Raw genomic sequence first — 16,859 nt, 5'->3', positions numbered from 1 at the left:
GAGGACAGACAGGTCGAGAAGAAAAACGTCTAACTGATGCTAAGGTCACTAGCCTGGGGACGGGGGAGGGAATGGGCAGATGAAAGAAGATGGTTTGGAGATGAGGAGGAATTTGGTTTGGGCCAGAGCCAGAGAGGAGGTTATCATTAATCAGCATCTCAAGCTCCTACGTGAATCTTGCTGTTTGGAGAAGCCAAGCTCCCAGGCCTTGATGGGGTCAGTGTCCCCCAACATTCATTTCTCCACTCAGCACGTGTTTTCCAAGCACCCCTGTGTGCCAAGCATTGTGTTAAGCTCTGTGGCAGAAAACAGAAATGCCCAAGACCCCACCCAGCAACCAAGGATTTGATCATGTTAAGCCTTCTGTCTGCTGAATTTTTTCCCATGCATTGAATCCTTTATTTTCATCACAGCCTCTGTGACCTATGCATTAACCTCATGTTAGTGACAGAGATAAGCATGACTTAACCCAGGGTTTCAGATCTAGTACGGGGCAGATCTTCAGTCAACAAGACAGGACCTCCTGGCTGAAGCACCCACGTGCCTGAGGTTGGCAGGCGTGCACCCCCTTCCTCAGGAAGGCCTTCCCTGACTGGCCTGGGCAAGTCCCTTTGCCTGTGCACCCTCAGTACTGTGTACACCTGCCTTGTGCCTCTCCTTATCCTTGACCATGGGCCCCGTGCCAGCCAAGTGCTGGGCACACATCCCAGTGCAGTGATTCCTTTTTTTTTTTTTTTTTTCCAGTGCAGTGATTCCTAAACTTTCTGGTCTCAGGACCCCAAAGAGCTTTTGTTTATGTGGGTTATGTCTATCAACATTTACTATATTAGAAATTAGAACTCAGAAGATTTTAGAACACAGGTAATACACATATTTCAATGGCCATCAAAGCAATGTCATCACATGTGTGGCCTCTGGAAAATTCCACTGTATGCTAATGAGAGAATGGGAATGAAAAAGGCAAATATCTCAGTATTATTGCAAAAATACTTTTGACCTTGCAGACCCCCTGAATGGGTCTTGGGGACCACTAGGGTCTTTGGATCATACTTTCAGAACTGCTGCTCTGGTAGATGCTCAAAAATCCAAATTCCATAGATTCTAAGAAACACATTTTTTTGATATTTAACATCTCTTGAAATCGAGATATCTTTTACAATTATAATTGGCAGTGAGTTTTCTTTCTTAATGCACCTAAAGTATGTTGTCTTACAAGCGGCGGCATCTTAGATTGGATGGAATGCAGTATGGCCGGTCAATAACGCCTGGGGCTCCTGGAGGCACTGTGAAGTTCATTGTCACACACCGGTCTTGTGGCTTAGTAAAGAAGGACAGCAGGGTGAGCTGGGGTGGCGGTGCAGCTGAGGCCCCACGGAAGACAGCAGATTTGGTTGGGAATAGGAAAGACAGACAGGGTGTGACAGATGGCAGGGAAATGAGAAGGCACACTGGTAGGGGAGGAGAGTATGTCTGAGCTGGAAGCCCTTGGCCCTGCATTACAAGCCCTCTCTTGCCAGTGCTCAAATCCTCCTTGTCCTTCTGACCTTTCATTGCACCCAAATTGGCAGAGCTTCTGTGGCCCACTGCTCTGGTTCCAGGACCTGCTCAGGGCCTGCTAAGTTCAGCTGGGGCAAATGACACCATCATGTCCTTTGGAACCACCATGCTCCCTCCTCTGGGACCCTCAGTGGAGCAATCCCAGAGCAGTCCATGTGGAGGGTGTCCCTTGAGCTCCACAGTGGGATGGGTGTGGCTTCTCTAGCCAGTCATTCTCAGAGCAGTGACCCCAACCAGCAGTACCAGCAGCACCTGGGAACTTGCTAGAAATGCAAACTCTGGGACTGTTCTGTGTTGTATCAAGTTCTTGGTGATTATATGTACACTCCGGTTCCAGAACTGCTACTGTAGCCAACTCTGTCTGCACTCCGACAGCCACCTCCTGCCCTCTCCAGGATTCCCCCTCCCTCTCAGCAGCTGAGCTCGCCTCTTCATGGAGATTCTGGAAACCATCCTGTGAGAACACCCTTCTGCCTGCCAGCAGATCCTGCCCCCAACCAGCAGCGGCCCGTCTGGTGACGGTGCCCCCCGCTTCGCTTCGGGGGAATGTCTGTCTTTTCTCTCCTTTCCAGCTCATCCACCTTCTAAGGAGGATTCCACCGCCCCCTCCCCAGCCCCATCAGATGCTTTAAAGCATCTGTCATACTTCCTTTCTGTCCGCTCTGAAACATGCTTGTACTAACCTTAAAAAAAACGCCTCCTTTGACCCCATCTCCCCCTCCACTTGGTACCCTATTTCTCTTTTTCTTCTTAGCCAAACTTCTTGAAAATTCTGTGTCCATTTCCTCATTGCACCACACACATCCTAGCCTGATGGGGCATCCACACCTACATCTCCATGTGGCTGAAATCTCTAAGCTGTTTCCAGTCCTTGTCTGCTTAGGATGGCTTTAAGCCACTTGGCCGAGCCCTCTCCCTTAACTACGCACCCCATTAACCCAAGGGTGATTGGCTCTGGTGGGAAGGTCTCCCAGAATCAATCCCTGCAACAGTTCACTTTAAAAGTAAAACCTCAAATGTGAACTTTTACAGGTGTCTGCTCCTTTCTCCAAATTGGGGAGCTGAGTGCTGTTCTGCACAGAAATCTGGTTTATTACAGTTTAAGGCACTAGCATTTAAGACTTAGAGCTGTAATGAATCAGTAGAGCATCCGTGGATTGGCTTTCTGGAAATGCACGGGTCTCATACAGGAGTACACCCACCACCCTCGGAGTTGCCCCCAAGGAGACGTGTGTGTCGTCAGTGCTGTGCTCTGACAACGGCAGGTCTGAGACCCCGGGCTTCTGACAGCGCAGCCCAGCGCTTGCCTTCAGCTCCGCCTTTCTCATGGCCACCTGCCACTCTCTGGTCCCCTTCTTCTCTGGGAAGCTAGTTAGGAGCTGGGTGTGGCCAGCTTTTCCCTTTGCTTTGTCTTTTTATGAGCAGAAGTTCATAATTTCAATGAAGTTCCATGTATCGATTTTTAATTTTATGGTCGGTACTTTTAGTGTCCTGCCTAAAAAATCTTTGCTCACCTCCGATTGAATTTATTCTCACATGTTTGTTTCTAGAAGCTTTGTAGTTTTAGGTTTTACCTATAGGTCTACGATCTATTTTTCATTTATTTTTATGTATTGTGGAAGGTAGGGGTTGAGGTTTACTTCTTTTCCATGTGGTTCTCCAGGTGTTCCAACATCATTTGTTTACAAAATTTTCCCTTTTTCATGGAATTGCTCAGATGTTGTCCGTGTTGTGTACATGGACAGTGGGTTCGTGCTCATGGTCTTCTTTCATGTACCACAGTTTCTTCATCCATGCCACGACTGATGGATATTTGGATTGCTTCCAGTTTGGGGCTATTACAAACTGTGCTGCTGTGAATACTCCGTCAGGTGATCTCAGTGAACATATGTGCACCTCATTGTCGAGTGCGCACCTGAGAAGCGAGTCTCATTTTTTAATGTGTCGTATTCACTTCACAGACGGGAGGTGAGACTTCCACAGCAGCAGGTGGTGTTCCACACAGGAGCCACCATGGGTGACAGGCATGGGCTGATGGGGTGAGGAACAGAGCCTTTCATTATCATCTCAGAATCTTCTGTCAGTCGTTTTGTTTACTGTCTTGCCACACACGTGGTCTTAGGTCTGATCCACAGATTTGTGATGTTGAAATCTTTTGGTGGAAAGAATTCTTCTGAGGGCATAAAAGCTTAGTAAGTGGAGAGGCAAACCACATTCCTCGATGGGAAGATTATGAAAATGTCAATTTCTTTCAAATTAAAACAAATTCAGTCAAAATCCTGATAGGTTCTTGCAGACAAGTAAAAAAAAAAAAAATTAAAAATTTGCCTTGGAAAGCCTATATATTGCAATTGCCAGGAACTTTAAAAGAAAAAAAGTAATGATGATTAAAGACTGCAATGTAACAGAAATAACAGTGCTAGAAGAAAACACTGGTGAATAATACAAGTTTAAAGGGGGGACTTTGTAAGTGTACAGGCCAGAAATCATGATGGAAAATTTGATATATTTACATATCTGAAAATATCATGAATGAAATAAAGAGGCAGGTGTTCAACTGGAAAGATTCTAATGATTTCTGATGGACACAGGGAAAACTGAGAAATGGGGTTTTTTTGTGTTTTTTTTTTTTTTAAAGTAGGTAGCAATGAGCTCATTAAATGAGTTAAACGAGTTTCTATTACTAAAGAAGAAAGGGAAAATGGATATCGGGAAGCAGTCAGCAGTCCTTGCTGTAAGAATCCATAATTTAAAAAATAATAAGAATTTATAATTACAAAATAAAAATAAAATAAATGATTTAAGTACTAACACCAAGAACCCAGGGAGGAAATATCAAAGCAAACCTAGAGAAAACAGAAGAAAGAAAATTAGTCAATAAGAAAATGGAAAAAAGAACTGATACATATATTGAACAAGTAGTTCTTTTGAAAAAAATCAATAAAAAGAGATAAACCTCTAGAAAATATAATTAATAAATAAGAGAGAAAATATTAATACAATGAGAAAGATGATATAAGTACAGATATGATGGGTGTGACAAGTACAAGGTATTGTTATTTACAATTCTATCCAGTAAATATAAGCATTCTGAAGTGGATGATTTTATGGAAAAGCACAAATGGCCTAAATGAACTAGAGAAGAATTGGAATCATAATGCCCTATAATCAAGGAAAGGACTGAAAAAATTTCTCAAGTAATTATCTCCAAAAAAATAATTTTGAGCAGCTATTACATTTAGCTGGATAGTTCTTTCAATCAAACAGAATAACTAATTCTATTGATGCTTCAATTAATTTTAGGCATAGACTATACATTCTGACACAAAAATCTGACAAATAAAAGAGAAAAATATCGTTTTAGTTATGAATAGAGATGCAAAAATTCAACAGTACATTAAAAGAACAGTGAAGGGCCATCGAGTAGAACTTCTCCTAGGAAAGCAGACATAAATTTCATGTTTGAAAATCTAGTTGGGGAGAAATTGGTTTGTAAAATAATGCTTAAAAGTAATACCTATTCAAACTTATAAGCCAAGAAAAGTATAAAGGAAAAGACAACTATTATGACAAAACCCATGGTAACCACTGTTAATACTTTATTTTTCCTCCAATGTTTTTTCCTCTACGTATATATCAGCATGTGTGTGTGTGCACGTGCTATGCTTCTTTACAGAATTGAGACCACACCCTGGGTGTGCGTGTGTATGTGTATGTGTTCCCCACTGGGGGCAATTTCGACCTCCAGGGGACATTTGGCAGTGTCTACAGACGTTTTCTGTTGTCACAGCCGAGCGGGTGGCGTGTGTTACTGGCCTCTAGTGGGTAGAGACCAGGGGTGCTACCAAATATTTTACAATGCATAGGACGGTCCCCACAACAAAGAATTATCCAGTCTAAAATGTCAGTAGCCACAAGGTTGAGAAACTCTAATTAATATCCTGCTTTTTTTCTCTTTAAGATAATTTCAGCGTTTTCTCATGTGGTAGGCAGAACGCCTCCTCTCTCTTCCAGGGGTGTCCATGTCCTCATCTCTAAAACCTGGGAATTTGTTATCTTACACGGTGAAAGGAACTTTGACGATGTACTTAAGGTTATGAACTTTAAAGCAGGGAGAACATCCTGGGTTATCTGGGTGGGTCCAATCTAATCACGTGACCCTTAAAAGCAGGGAACCTTCTTTGGCTAAAGTGAGAGAGAGGTAGCAGAAGGAGGAGTCAGAGACACTTGAAGCATGGGAAGGACCCGATGCAGTGTTGCTAGTTTAAGGACGGAGGGAGGGGACAATGTGACAAGGACTGCAGGTCCCCTTAAACAGCTGAGAGAGGCTCCCAGCTGGCACCCAGCAAGAAAACGAGGACCTCAGTCTTACACCACACAAAACTGAATTCTGCCAACAACCTGAACAACGAGCCTGAAGCAGATTCTCCCCCGGAGCCTCCAGATAAGAGCCCACACTGGCGACACCTTGATTTTGACCTTGTGTGACCCATAATATCAGCCTCTTTCATAATTACACTTCTCTAGGATAATTGATGTTAGCAATATCAATATGTAATTGGTGTATATTCTTTCTGGGTTTTCTGTTCATGTATATTTACACTTACAAAGTTGATTTTGTAAAAAATGGGATCAGTTTCCTGATCTGTCTTTTTCACTTAAATTTTCTGAACACCTTTTCATGTCATCAAATGCAGGTTATATTTTAATGGGTGTATAGGAGTCTATCTTTTGATGCAATGTATTTATTTGATTGAAGCCTATTTATGCTTTTTCAAATGTTTGCTCTTACAAGCAAAGCAGCCACGAAGACTTTCGTATGTTCAGTGTGCTTCTTACTTCCCAGGTTGCTATTTAACTCAAATAAATTGCTGCAAGTGGGTCAATTGGTTTAAATGGCCTGTACCAAAATATTTGACCCATATTGACAACTTGTCCTCAGAAGAGCTGCGACCCTACATTCCTGCCGTCAAAGTGCTTCGTCTTCCATACCTGCTCCTCCCCAGCTGTCCCAGTCCCCGTATCAGAGAGGACAACTCTGTCCTAGCAGCTGAGGCCAAAACCTTGAAGCCATCCTTGTCTCCTCTCTTTGTCTCACAGCCCATGCCGAATCTATCAGCAAGTTCCCTGGGCTCTGCCTCCAAAGTCTGTTCAGATCGCCCGCTCCTCCCACCTTGGTCCTCACCCTGCTCCCATCGGACCGTCTCACCTGCTCTCCCACCTGGACCGTCTCGCCTGGACCGTCTCCCTCGCTTCCTCAAAGTCTGCTCTCCCTGCAGCCGCCAGAGGGCGCGCCTTAAAACGTAAATCGGATCGTGCCGAGCCTCTACCTAAAACCCTGCTCTGGCTTCCCATTTCACTCAGAATAAACCCCAAAGCCCTGGCCAGGGGGCTCCAGACCCTACTCTCCCGGACCCCTGACGGCTCCTTGACCTCAGCTCCGCCACCTCTTCTCCTCTCTTCCCGTCCCCACCACCACTCACTTCCCTTTCTTGAACACACTCTTGTGGCTCCTGCCCCTGGGCCTTTGCACCTGCTGCCAGGAATGTTCTTTTCCGGATCTGTGCGTGGTTCTCTCAGGTCATCGAGGTCTCTGCTCAGGTGTCCCCTCGTCACAACTGCCTTCCCTGGCCTCCCGTCGAATGGTACACCTCTCACTCTCTGCCCCTTCAGGCGCGATTTTTCTTTTTAGCGCTCACTGCCCACCGTGTGATGAGTTTATCTGTTTTGTCGCCCATCTACCCATGCCCGCCTCTGTCTCCAGAGGACAAACCCTATGAATAAAAGGGTTATTTTATTCAACGCCCCAGTGCCAAGCAGCGAGCCCAGCTCGCGGGAGATGCTCGATAGAAACTGGCCGAGTGAAGGAATCCTTCTGGGTTCTGGTGCCATCTTTTTTCTCTAACATTTGCCTGTTCGATAGGCAGAAGAGAGCATCATGTTTTACTTTGCATTTCTCTGATTATTGGGAGGTTTGGCTATTTTCTTGTGTGTTTATTGGTCGTATAGTTCTTTCCGAATAGCCCATCTGTGTACCTTCTCAGTTTTTTAATTCATGTGTTTATCTTCATAAAACAATTTGTGTATTACGAATATTAGCTCTGTCCATCAGAAGTCACTGGTATTTTTCCATTTTCACACCTGCCTCTTTATTGCATTCATGGATTCTTTTGATATGTAAATTCATCAGACTTTTCTATTATGATTTCTTTCTTGCTTGTACACTTAGAAAGTCTCCTCTTTAAGCTTATATATTCACCATTTTTTTCCCCAGCACTGTTTATATACATAGTTAAAATCGTTGGTTATCACTACTTTTTTTTTCTTTTAACGTTCTTGACAATTGTAATGTATTAGCTTTTCAAGACAAATTTTAGAATGGTTCTGCTACTTGTCTGCAAAAGTCTATTAGGGTTTTGATTGGATTTGCTTTAATTTGGGGGAGAACCAACATTTTCACAATCTTCCCACCCAGGAATATGGCTCGTCTCTCCATTTGCTTTAAGCTTTATGACCTGCAGTAAACTTTTGTGCCTTTCTTTACATAGGTCATAAATGTATTTCTAGGAATTCTGCATTTGTAGTTACTATTGCAGAGGGAATATTTTGGGGGCCATCCTAATTCCTGGGGACACCATCACAGGCTGGGCCCCTCTTTCTGCTGTCATGGTACATGGAGAGGGCGAGAGGTACTTTTGGGGACTGTGGACTTGGGGGTGGTGGTGGACAGCAGGAGGCCCCTCGGGCTTCTGGGAACCTCTTGGTGGCGGTGCCTGGGTCCCCATCTGGCCACGCTCGAGGCGGGATTTGACTGGGTTCCAGGGGCGCCCTCTTGTAGCTGCCTCCAGGGCCGCGCTTCTGCTAAGTTTCAATTCCATTTGGATGTCACCTCCTGGGTTTTCATTCCATGTTAGATGTTTGAGTCACCTCCAGTGAAGGAAGGCGACCGATTTTCAATATTTTAGATTCAGAAAAATACAAATACTATTTGGAAAACGTATATAAAAGGGTCACTTGGAAGCCAAATCTACTCTTAAAAATCTAGCAGTTTTTATTCATTCATTTAACAGCTATTGATGGAGAGTGTCTTAGGGCCAGGCTGTGGGATTCAGACATGAACAGACATAGACAAAGGCCCTACGATTCCCTTGCATCTATGTTCTAGTGAAAGGAGACAGGCAATAAATAAGTAAATAAACGTGATACTTCCACGAGTGTCAGGTGCTTTGAAGAAAATGAAATGGTGATGTAATAGGATTGCAGGGAGCCTCAGGATGGCCAGCATGGGCTGGGGGTCAGGAGGGCTTCCCTGTGGGGGTGCCATGGAAGTGAGGGCACAGTGAGGGGAAAGCCAGGTAAGGTGGGTGTACTAGGGATTGCCCACTCGTGTCAAATCCAGAGTCTGTGGTTTTTGTGAAAGAGGAGATTCAACCAGGAAAAAAGTGCAGAATCACATCCAGTTGCTGCGTCAGTCCTTCCATGTTCATATTTCACAACGCAGCTGTTTCACCCGTAAGGTGAGAGGGAGTTCAGATTCGTCCACAGAGTCACGGGTCTGCGGCCCACCTGGCGCTCTGTGCTTGTTTAGGGAATGTGGGCACAGGCAACTTTGCCTGTATGTGGGAGGCATTTCTCTTTAGGCCTTGAGCTGTCCTGTGGGCTGTGCTTAAGGACATTTTTTTTTTCTGCTGTAATTATTGTTGTCAACACAAAAGAGCAAGTCTAGGAATTAGTAACACTTAGCGCTGTGGGCTAATTGTGCTCCTATCCCCAATTCATATGTTGAAGTCTTAACCCCCAATATCTCAGACGGTGACTGTATTTGGAGACAGGGTCTGAAAAGAGGTAACTAATTTAAAATGAGGTCATTATAGTGGGTCCTAATCCAATATGACTGGTGTCCTTTTAAGAATAGGAGATTAGGACACAGACACACCAGGTGAAGGAAGACCATGTGAATGCACAGGGAGAAAGAAGTAGGCCGTCTACAAGCCGAGGAGGGAGGCCTCACAAGACACCAGTTCTGCTGACATCTTGATCTTGGACTTCCAACCTCCAGAACTGTGTAGAGGTTTTTGTTTTTGTTTTCTTTTTGGTACCCTCATCTTTATTTGGGAAGGAGAGAAAGGAAATCCTGGGTCACCTGTCACCATGCTTTTTTCCCAGCTAAGCTAACTTCCCTTTGCCTCTTGTGGGCAGGGGAAGGACCAGGTGGGTGTGGGGGCATCTGGAACTAGCAGAGGAGGTGAGTGTGGCAGAGATGGGTCCCAGCGGGGAGACATGGGGTGCCCAGGGTGGGAAGGGATAGCTAGCATTGTGTTTGCATGCAGTGCCAGAGTGGGAGGTTGTGGCATGTGCCATGAGGGGCCTATCAAGCTGACCATCAGTTACACATGTGCCAAATGGGGACGTGCTGGGGGTGTTGGATTTGTTGAGATTTTGCTCCCTTCTGACACGGTCTCTCATTTGCCCTCCAGGCCTCAGCTTGCCTCATCTGTGGTATGAGCAGGTATTCATCTATTCAGGCTGCAGGGGAGGATGAGGGAGGCTGAGACTGGGGGGTGGGGGTTGGAGCAAAGCTAGGGGGCGGCACATGAGCAGGGGCAGGACCCCAGCAGGTGGCTACCATAAATACTACTGGAGTTTAGCCAATCCTGAACTATACCGTGTCTTGCACTAAACATTCCTTTCTCTTGTGGCTGTAGCTCCCCTTTGTCCTCCCACCCTCCCCATACCAGCTGCTGCTAATCCTAATTCTCACCGTCATCCTCCTGGTGGCTGTCACCATTGTGGCCATTCTTGTCTTCCCTGGAGAGGTGGGACAGTGAGAGGAGGCCAGTGCCTGCTCTGACCACTGGCAGCAAAGGTGGCTGACGGGCAGTGGGGTCAGGGGCTGGGACAGCTTGTGGACTCGCAGCTGCTCTCTCTACGACTCCCAAGACCCGCTGCTGCTGCTCTTGGGAGAGGAAGGCAGGACCTGGGCACAAATCCCATCCAGGCTCTTGATGATTTCAGGCGGCTTGTACATCTCGATGTCCAGGCTGTAGGGCATCTTGTAGCACATCACACAGTGACGCTGCCTCTCCAGCTTGTCACAGATGAACTTCGGGCTGTGATACTGAGCCTGCAGCAGTTGAAATTTGTCTTAGATGCAGTCACGGGAGTCAGAGGTGATGAATTTGAGGTGCTGGGGTACGTGCCCCAAGCCTCAGTGCCTGCATTGTGGAAACATCACGACACGTGGAAGGGGCTCAGGCTGCCTAGCCGGGCCCTCTTCCTGCCCCTTTCATTCTTAATATTGTTAATTTGTGTTTCTAAATTTTTTTCCTTTATTTTTCTTGCTAGGGGTTAATCAAATTTATTTATCTTTTTAAAGAACTAATTTTGAGCTTTATATCTTTTCAGCATTGTCTGGTTTCTATTTTATTAATTTTTGCTCTTATATTATTTTCTTCCTTTACTTTGTTTTATTCGATCTTCATTTTCTAATTTCTGAAAGTGGAAGCTTGGCTCACTGATTCTTAAAACTTCCCTCTTATGATATGTTGTTTGTGAAGACGACTGCTATAAATCCTCCCGTCTGTGTACACAATTTCCCTTATTATTAACATCTTACATTAATATGGTATTTTTATTTCAATTAACGAATCAATGTTGACATTATCATTAACTAAAGCTCACACTTTATTTGGATGTCCTTAGTTTTTTCTTCATGTTCTTTTCTGTTCTGGGGTCTCCCCCAGGACACCACATTACATTGAATCTTCTTGTTTCCTTAGGCTCCTTCGGGCTCTGACTGTTTCTCAGGCTTTCCTTGTTTTTGATGACCTTGAAACTTTTGAGATATTTGGCAAAAGGTCCCTCTCTTGGGATTTGTCTGATGTTTTTCTCATGATTATGCTGAGATGATGGGTTTGGGGGAAGAAAACCACAGAGGAAAAGTGCCATTTTTTAATCACATCGTATGAAGAACACATGCCACCTACACGATCACTGTTGATGTGAACCTCGATCCCCTGGCTGGCGGAGGGTTTGTCAGGCTTCTCCACCGTCAAGTCACTCTTTGCTTCCCCTTTTCCATGTGTTTTCTGTGGGAGGAAGTCACTGCGTTCAGCCCACACTTAAGAGTGGGAAGCTGCGCGCTACCTCCCGGAGGGCAGAGTGTCTGCAGAAACTATTTGGAATTACCTCTGCATGGGAGATTTGTCTGTTCTACCATTTATTTGTTTCTTCAATCCTTTCATTGTAACGTTATGGATGTATTAATTTTTATTTTATTCTTTGGATTATAATCCAATACTTCTGTACTTTGCTCAAATTGTTCCTGCTTTGGCCACTGGGAGCTACTGCCATCCTCGTGGGCTTCTATATTTATTTATTTTTTCTTAATGCACTTCCTTTCTTTATGACACTCCCGGTGCTGTTGACTTGCCTTGTCTATTTCCTGCCCCAGTCCTTGAATCAGCCATTGCTCCAAGGAGCCTTGGTTTCTTTTATTGAGGAGTGGTATTAGGAACTAAGATGTAGGTTTTAGCACTAGCTGTTCTTGTTGATACTGGGGAGTCCTTGCTTCTAGATCCTCACAGCTGGCAGAGCAAAGAAATATATGTGTGTATACTACTGTGTGTGTGTATATATATATATATATATATACACATACTCACACATATATCTAGAAATATTTCTATATGTAACCATCTGGATCTGTATCAAGTTCATGCTGATGTCTCTAACTCTAATCCATTACTCCATGGATCATGCTAGACTCCTTCCTTGTCTGTCTGTGCACTCCCACTCCATCCATGACAAACCTGGCTCCCGCCATCCACCATTCATTTGCTAGTCGTTGAGTTCCACGATACATGTATAGCAGTGTTGGAATTGTTAACCGTACCCCCACGGGATACAAGCTCACCACCAACAGCACAGCCCTTACCTGCAGTCTCTTTTGCCTTTAGTCTTACAGACGCCACTCATTTCCAAAGTTACTCAGGTCAGCACCTTTCTGTCCCACCCCCTTCAGTGAGATCGTGTCATATGTTTATAACGCAGGTAGATTATTTTGTCACATTCTGCATTCCATCCTGGGATTTCCTCGACCTCCTAAATGGTTTTTTAAAATTTGCATATACGGAGGTTCACTCTTTGGCTGTAAAATTCAGTGGGTTTTGACAAATGCATAGTGTCGTGTATCCACCACTACAGTATTGTACAGAATAGATTTCCCACCCCCCAAATCCCCCGTGCTCACTCTTCAGCCCTCCCACCCCCCTTGACTGCTGGCAACCTTTATTGCCTTTTCCAGAACGTGATACTGAATTACACAGTGTGGCCTCTTCAGCTTGGCTTCTTTCATTTAGCGATACGCATTGTAGGTTCAGCCAAGATTTTCATGGCTCAATAGCTTGTTTCTTTGTACTGTTGAATAATATTCCATTGTGTAGATGTACCACGGTTTGTTTATTCATTTATCTAACTTTTTATGCAAATAAAACTTATTGGTAAACAAAAATGTATTTATTTAGTTATAGCCCTCCTAGCAATATTAGTCTTACAACTAGAGGAAATTCAGCCTGTAGAATATAAAAGTAAAGTGTGAGTTTCAAAATTGCCAGCTGTGAAACTTCTCACATAAACCTCCTACCACAGTTTTATCTTATAGGGGGTGGTTAAACGGCAACGACAGAAATTCTCTCATACACTCTCTAGAAATAGGAGAAAAGGAAACAATTTATTCATAAATTTCACTTTTAAATAAGCTGCATTTATAACATATTATCCTAGATTTATAATTCTATCATGCTTCCATTTAAAACATTGTGTAATCACTTAACCACAGCATTGGAATGAAACAAGAGAACATTAGAAATTGCTTTAGTGGAAAGACAAAAGATTGCTATGATTTTGGATCAATGATCAGTTGTAAAACAATTTAGGGATTAACATCCTATCAAGTTTGCATTTGAACCATGGTATAGTTACCCCATAGCAAAATAAATAAATAAATAAATACATAAATAAATAATAAGAGAAAGTACTGGGGAGATAGAAAGTGTTTCTTATGGCTCTGGATCTTCTGAGGTAGGTTTATTGGAAGGCGGGATCAACTCAGAAGGTGACTGGTTTCGTTTTCAGGTTCTGGCCAAAGCGCTTGGTGTGGACATTTCTTCTTGGCAGTGGAGGATGTGCTGTGGGGGAGAATTCCTGAGGAGGTTCATCATGGCTTTCCAGAATGGGGGGAAAGACAGGTCCTCTTCTCAGGCCCCCTGGGTAACACCTGACCTCTGATGGAAGCATGGCCTGGAGGAACCCAGCCTGGGCCAGCTGCGTAGGTGGACACGAGAGAAACCCCCGAGCACCTGGCAGTGTCAGGACGACAGGACGAGCTCCATCCTGCTCGGGCGAGCAGGGGGAGAAGCTGCCGTGCCAGCATGGGGTTGGCGTGATGGAGGGGTCCTGCCCCTGTGGTCCTTGCCCTGGTGGGTGGCATCTGCTCCACACCGGGCACCAGACCCTGGACACCTGCACCACACAGGCTCCTCCTTCCTTGGGGATTGGCGTGTCTAGACGATTCCCTGGTGATCGGGTTGCCAGATCTCACGCACAAGCACAGCACAGCATACGTCCACACGCACGCATGCGATGCCTGGCTACCTGTGAATTTCAGGTGAACACCAAATCGTTCTTTAGTATATGCAAGTCCAATTCAGTGGCATCCTGCATTTAACATGACAACCCTAGCTGGTGGCCCTCTTGCCTCTGCCACGTGCCCACCAGGAACATCAGGGATAAAAAGATACTCTTCAAAACGTTTAAATTCTCCTTCAGTAATTTTTGTCTGATGGATCATTTTTCTTAAGTTATCAAGGTTTCTTTCAGCCAGCAGAGCTCCCCGCCCATTGCCACGAGTTCTTCTCTCACAGGAAATTGTCTGGCTGCAGTAACAGGCTTTCAGGCTCTTTTGGAATTTTCCTGACAGAATTTTGGCTTGTGCACTGGAAGTGTCCAGCTTGGTCGGTCTTGCCATCTGCTTTGGAAATATTCTCTTCTGTCGTTAAAGGGCAAATTCTCCCTAGATCGGATGTCTGGTGAACATTCATTTCTTGTTCTCGTAGTTTGGAAGGACTTGGAGGTCCTGCTGGAGCTGCAGCCTCCGCCTCTCTGTGTTGGTCTGCGGAGTTTCTCGGTTTGTGGACGTTAGATAGGAGGGCACTGACGGTTTCAGCTCCTGCAGCTCATCTAGCGTACATTCGGTTTCCTTCCAAGCGTTTTAAAATAACTCTGACTTGCATCAGTTTCTTCAAAACTCCTTTTGATCCATCTTCCAGAAGGTGTTCGTTCTTGAACGGGTCGCCCCGTCCAGTCCCGAGCTCCTGCCATCCCTGTTGTCCTTTCCCGAGAATGCCACCCGATCCTCCTTCTTAAGCAAGTGGCCACCCACAGCCTTGATCTGACTTTCTCTAGAGTTTTCTAGCATTGCATTCTGCTTAACATGTCCACTCACTCTCCGCGTCCCTTCTTAGCTTCTGGTGAAAGCCGCTCCAGGCATCCCCGAAGACCATCAGTTCCACCCAAAGCATCTTTCTGTACTGCCTAAAGGTGGTCTTTTTCCTTCCGATGGATTTTGAAGACTGTTTCAGTCGCAGGTACTTGATACTGGATGTATTTTGATGCATCTTCTAAAGACAGTGTTCCCTGCAGTGCCAGCCATCAGCTCAACTTGTTCTGAATGTTTAGATTTCTCTTTATGTCCTTTTCTAAAAGCCTCTATTTTAAGCCAAAGTAGAGAGTTGGTGATTTCCATTTCTTTATTAATGACCTCCCGTTTTTATATTTTCCATAATTTGTTCTCCAGTCTGGTTTCCATGAAAGTTGAATCAAGGCCTTCATAGTCATTTTTCATAAGGCTGAGTTTCCAAAAATTTAATGTCTTTCCCCTGGAAAGGCAGAAATTCCAGAAGTCAATTTGTCTCTACTTGCATAAGGGAGGCCCTTAAACTCTTGACTGTGGCCATCAACACGACCATACTGCCCAACAGATCTTGGGGAGCAGGGCCTGGTCCAAGGTCCCCTGCACTGCTGCCACTTCCTGGCACTGTGTCCCTATGACCAGCGTGACACAGAGCATCATGGCTGTCAGCAGATTCTACATGGCCCTGAGGCCACTGCGAAGCCCCTCAGGTTGCCAGGACCTTGCTGGCCACAACAGACCAAGGAGAATGCAAAGAGCATTCCACCTGGAATGAAACCGGCCCCGACAACCAGGGCAGACTGCAGGGGAGGTGTGGCAGGGGGACAAGTGCAGGAGACCTGGCTAGTGCTTTCTTCTCATAAATGCACTTTTCATTCTGAGGCCCCGGAGGCCTCCTCTTGCCCACAGAAGGTCACATAAATCTCCTGATGCTTGGTCCCTCCTTGCTCTGGGTCTGGCTGGCCTTGAATGTGTGTAGGGAGGGGTGCAGGGGGCTTATGGGGACCCTTCAAAGGGCTTTGATTTACTCCACTGACTTCACCTTCAAACGCTAAGGAAGAAGTAGCAGCATTTTCAGTCTTCGTGTTTCAAGAATGTTCAGGCCAACGTGAGCAAGGAAGACACGAAATTCATCTCGTCTTGCAGGGGTGAAATGTCTGCTGAGGCAGAAGCCCTTGTGGGGAATCAGACGCTGGATGGAGCTCCAAAGCAGGAGGTTTGGGCCACCTGAGCTCCTGTGCCATGTGGAACTCGGTCCCTGGGTCACGGGGGAGCCAGACTTTGCCTGGCTCTATGAGCTGCTTGGTGTTGTGGTAATGAGTCTGCAGGTCAGCTGGGAGCGGGCTGGTGAGGGCTGGGCTTGGCTGGGCATTTCTGCCGACTTGGCTGGGCTCGCTCCTGTTTCTCAGGGCCTGCTGGGGTTGGCTGGTTCTGAGATGGGCTGGGGACTTTGCCGACCATGGCTGGGCTTGCTCCTGTGCCTCAGGGCTGGCTGGGTGTCTGCTGATGTAGGCAGGGCTCAGTGGGTGCTTGGTTCTGCCCACACGTCTCTCATCCTCCTCTGAGATGTCAACGGTTGTTTTGATGGTCTTTCCTTTTCTCGTCCTGAAGTCATCATCCTCAGGAACACTGTGGGTTTCTGAAACCAGGGTATAGCAGATGTAGTCACCCTCCCTTTTCTTTGTTTCTGTGGCCTGCCAGTCACTGAGCAATAAGAAATATATGGAAAAAAGCCCCAAGCCTGGTGGGGCTCCAGCTGGTGTGGACGCTGAATCCTTGGCAGGGCTGAGACCATTTTTTTCTGCGGGAGTGGCTTTGACCTCTGTAGAGT

The 16,859-nt window shown here is 45.6% G+C and overlaps 1 pseudogene; it reads right to left on the bottom strand.

Annotated features, from left to right (window-relative positions):
- Positions 1 to 10,307: 10,307 nt before the first annotated feature.
- LOC134369923 (TLE family member 5-like) lies at positions 10,308 to 10,789 on the bottom strand (annotated as a pseudogene).
- Between the last annotated feature and the right edge of the window lie 6,070 nt (positions 10,790 to 16,859).

This window comes from Cynocephalus volans, chromosome 1 (genome assembly GCF_027409185.1).
Source record: "Cynocephalus volans isolate mCynVol1 chromosome 1, mCynVol1.pri, whole genome shotgun sequence".
NCBI lineage: Eukaryota > Metazoa > Chordata > Mammalia > Dermoptera > Cynocephalidae > Cynocephalus > Cynocephalus volans.
This window is presented reverse-complemented; position numbering and strand designations above follow the sequence as displayed.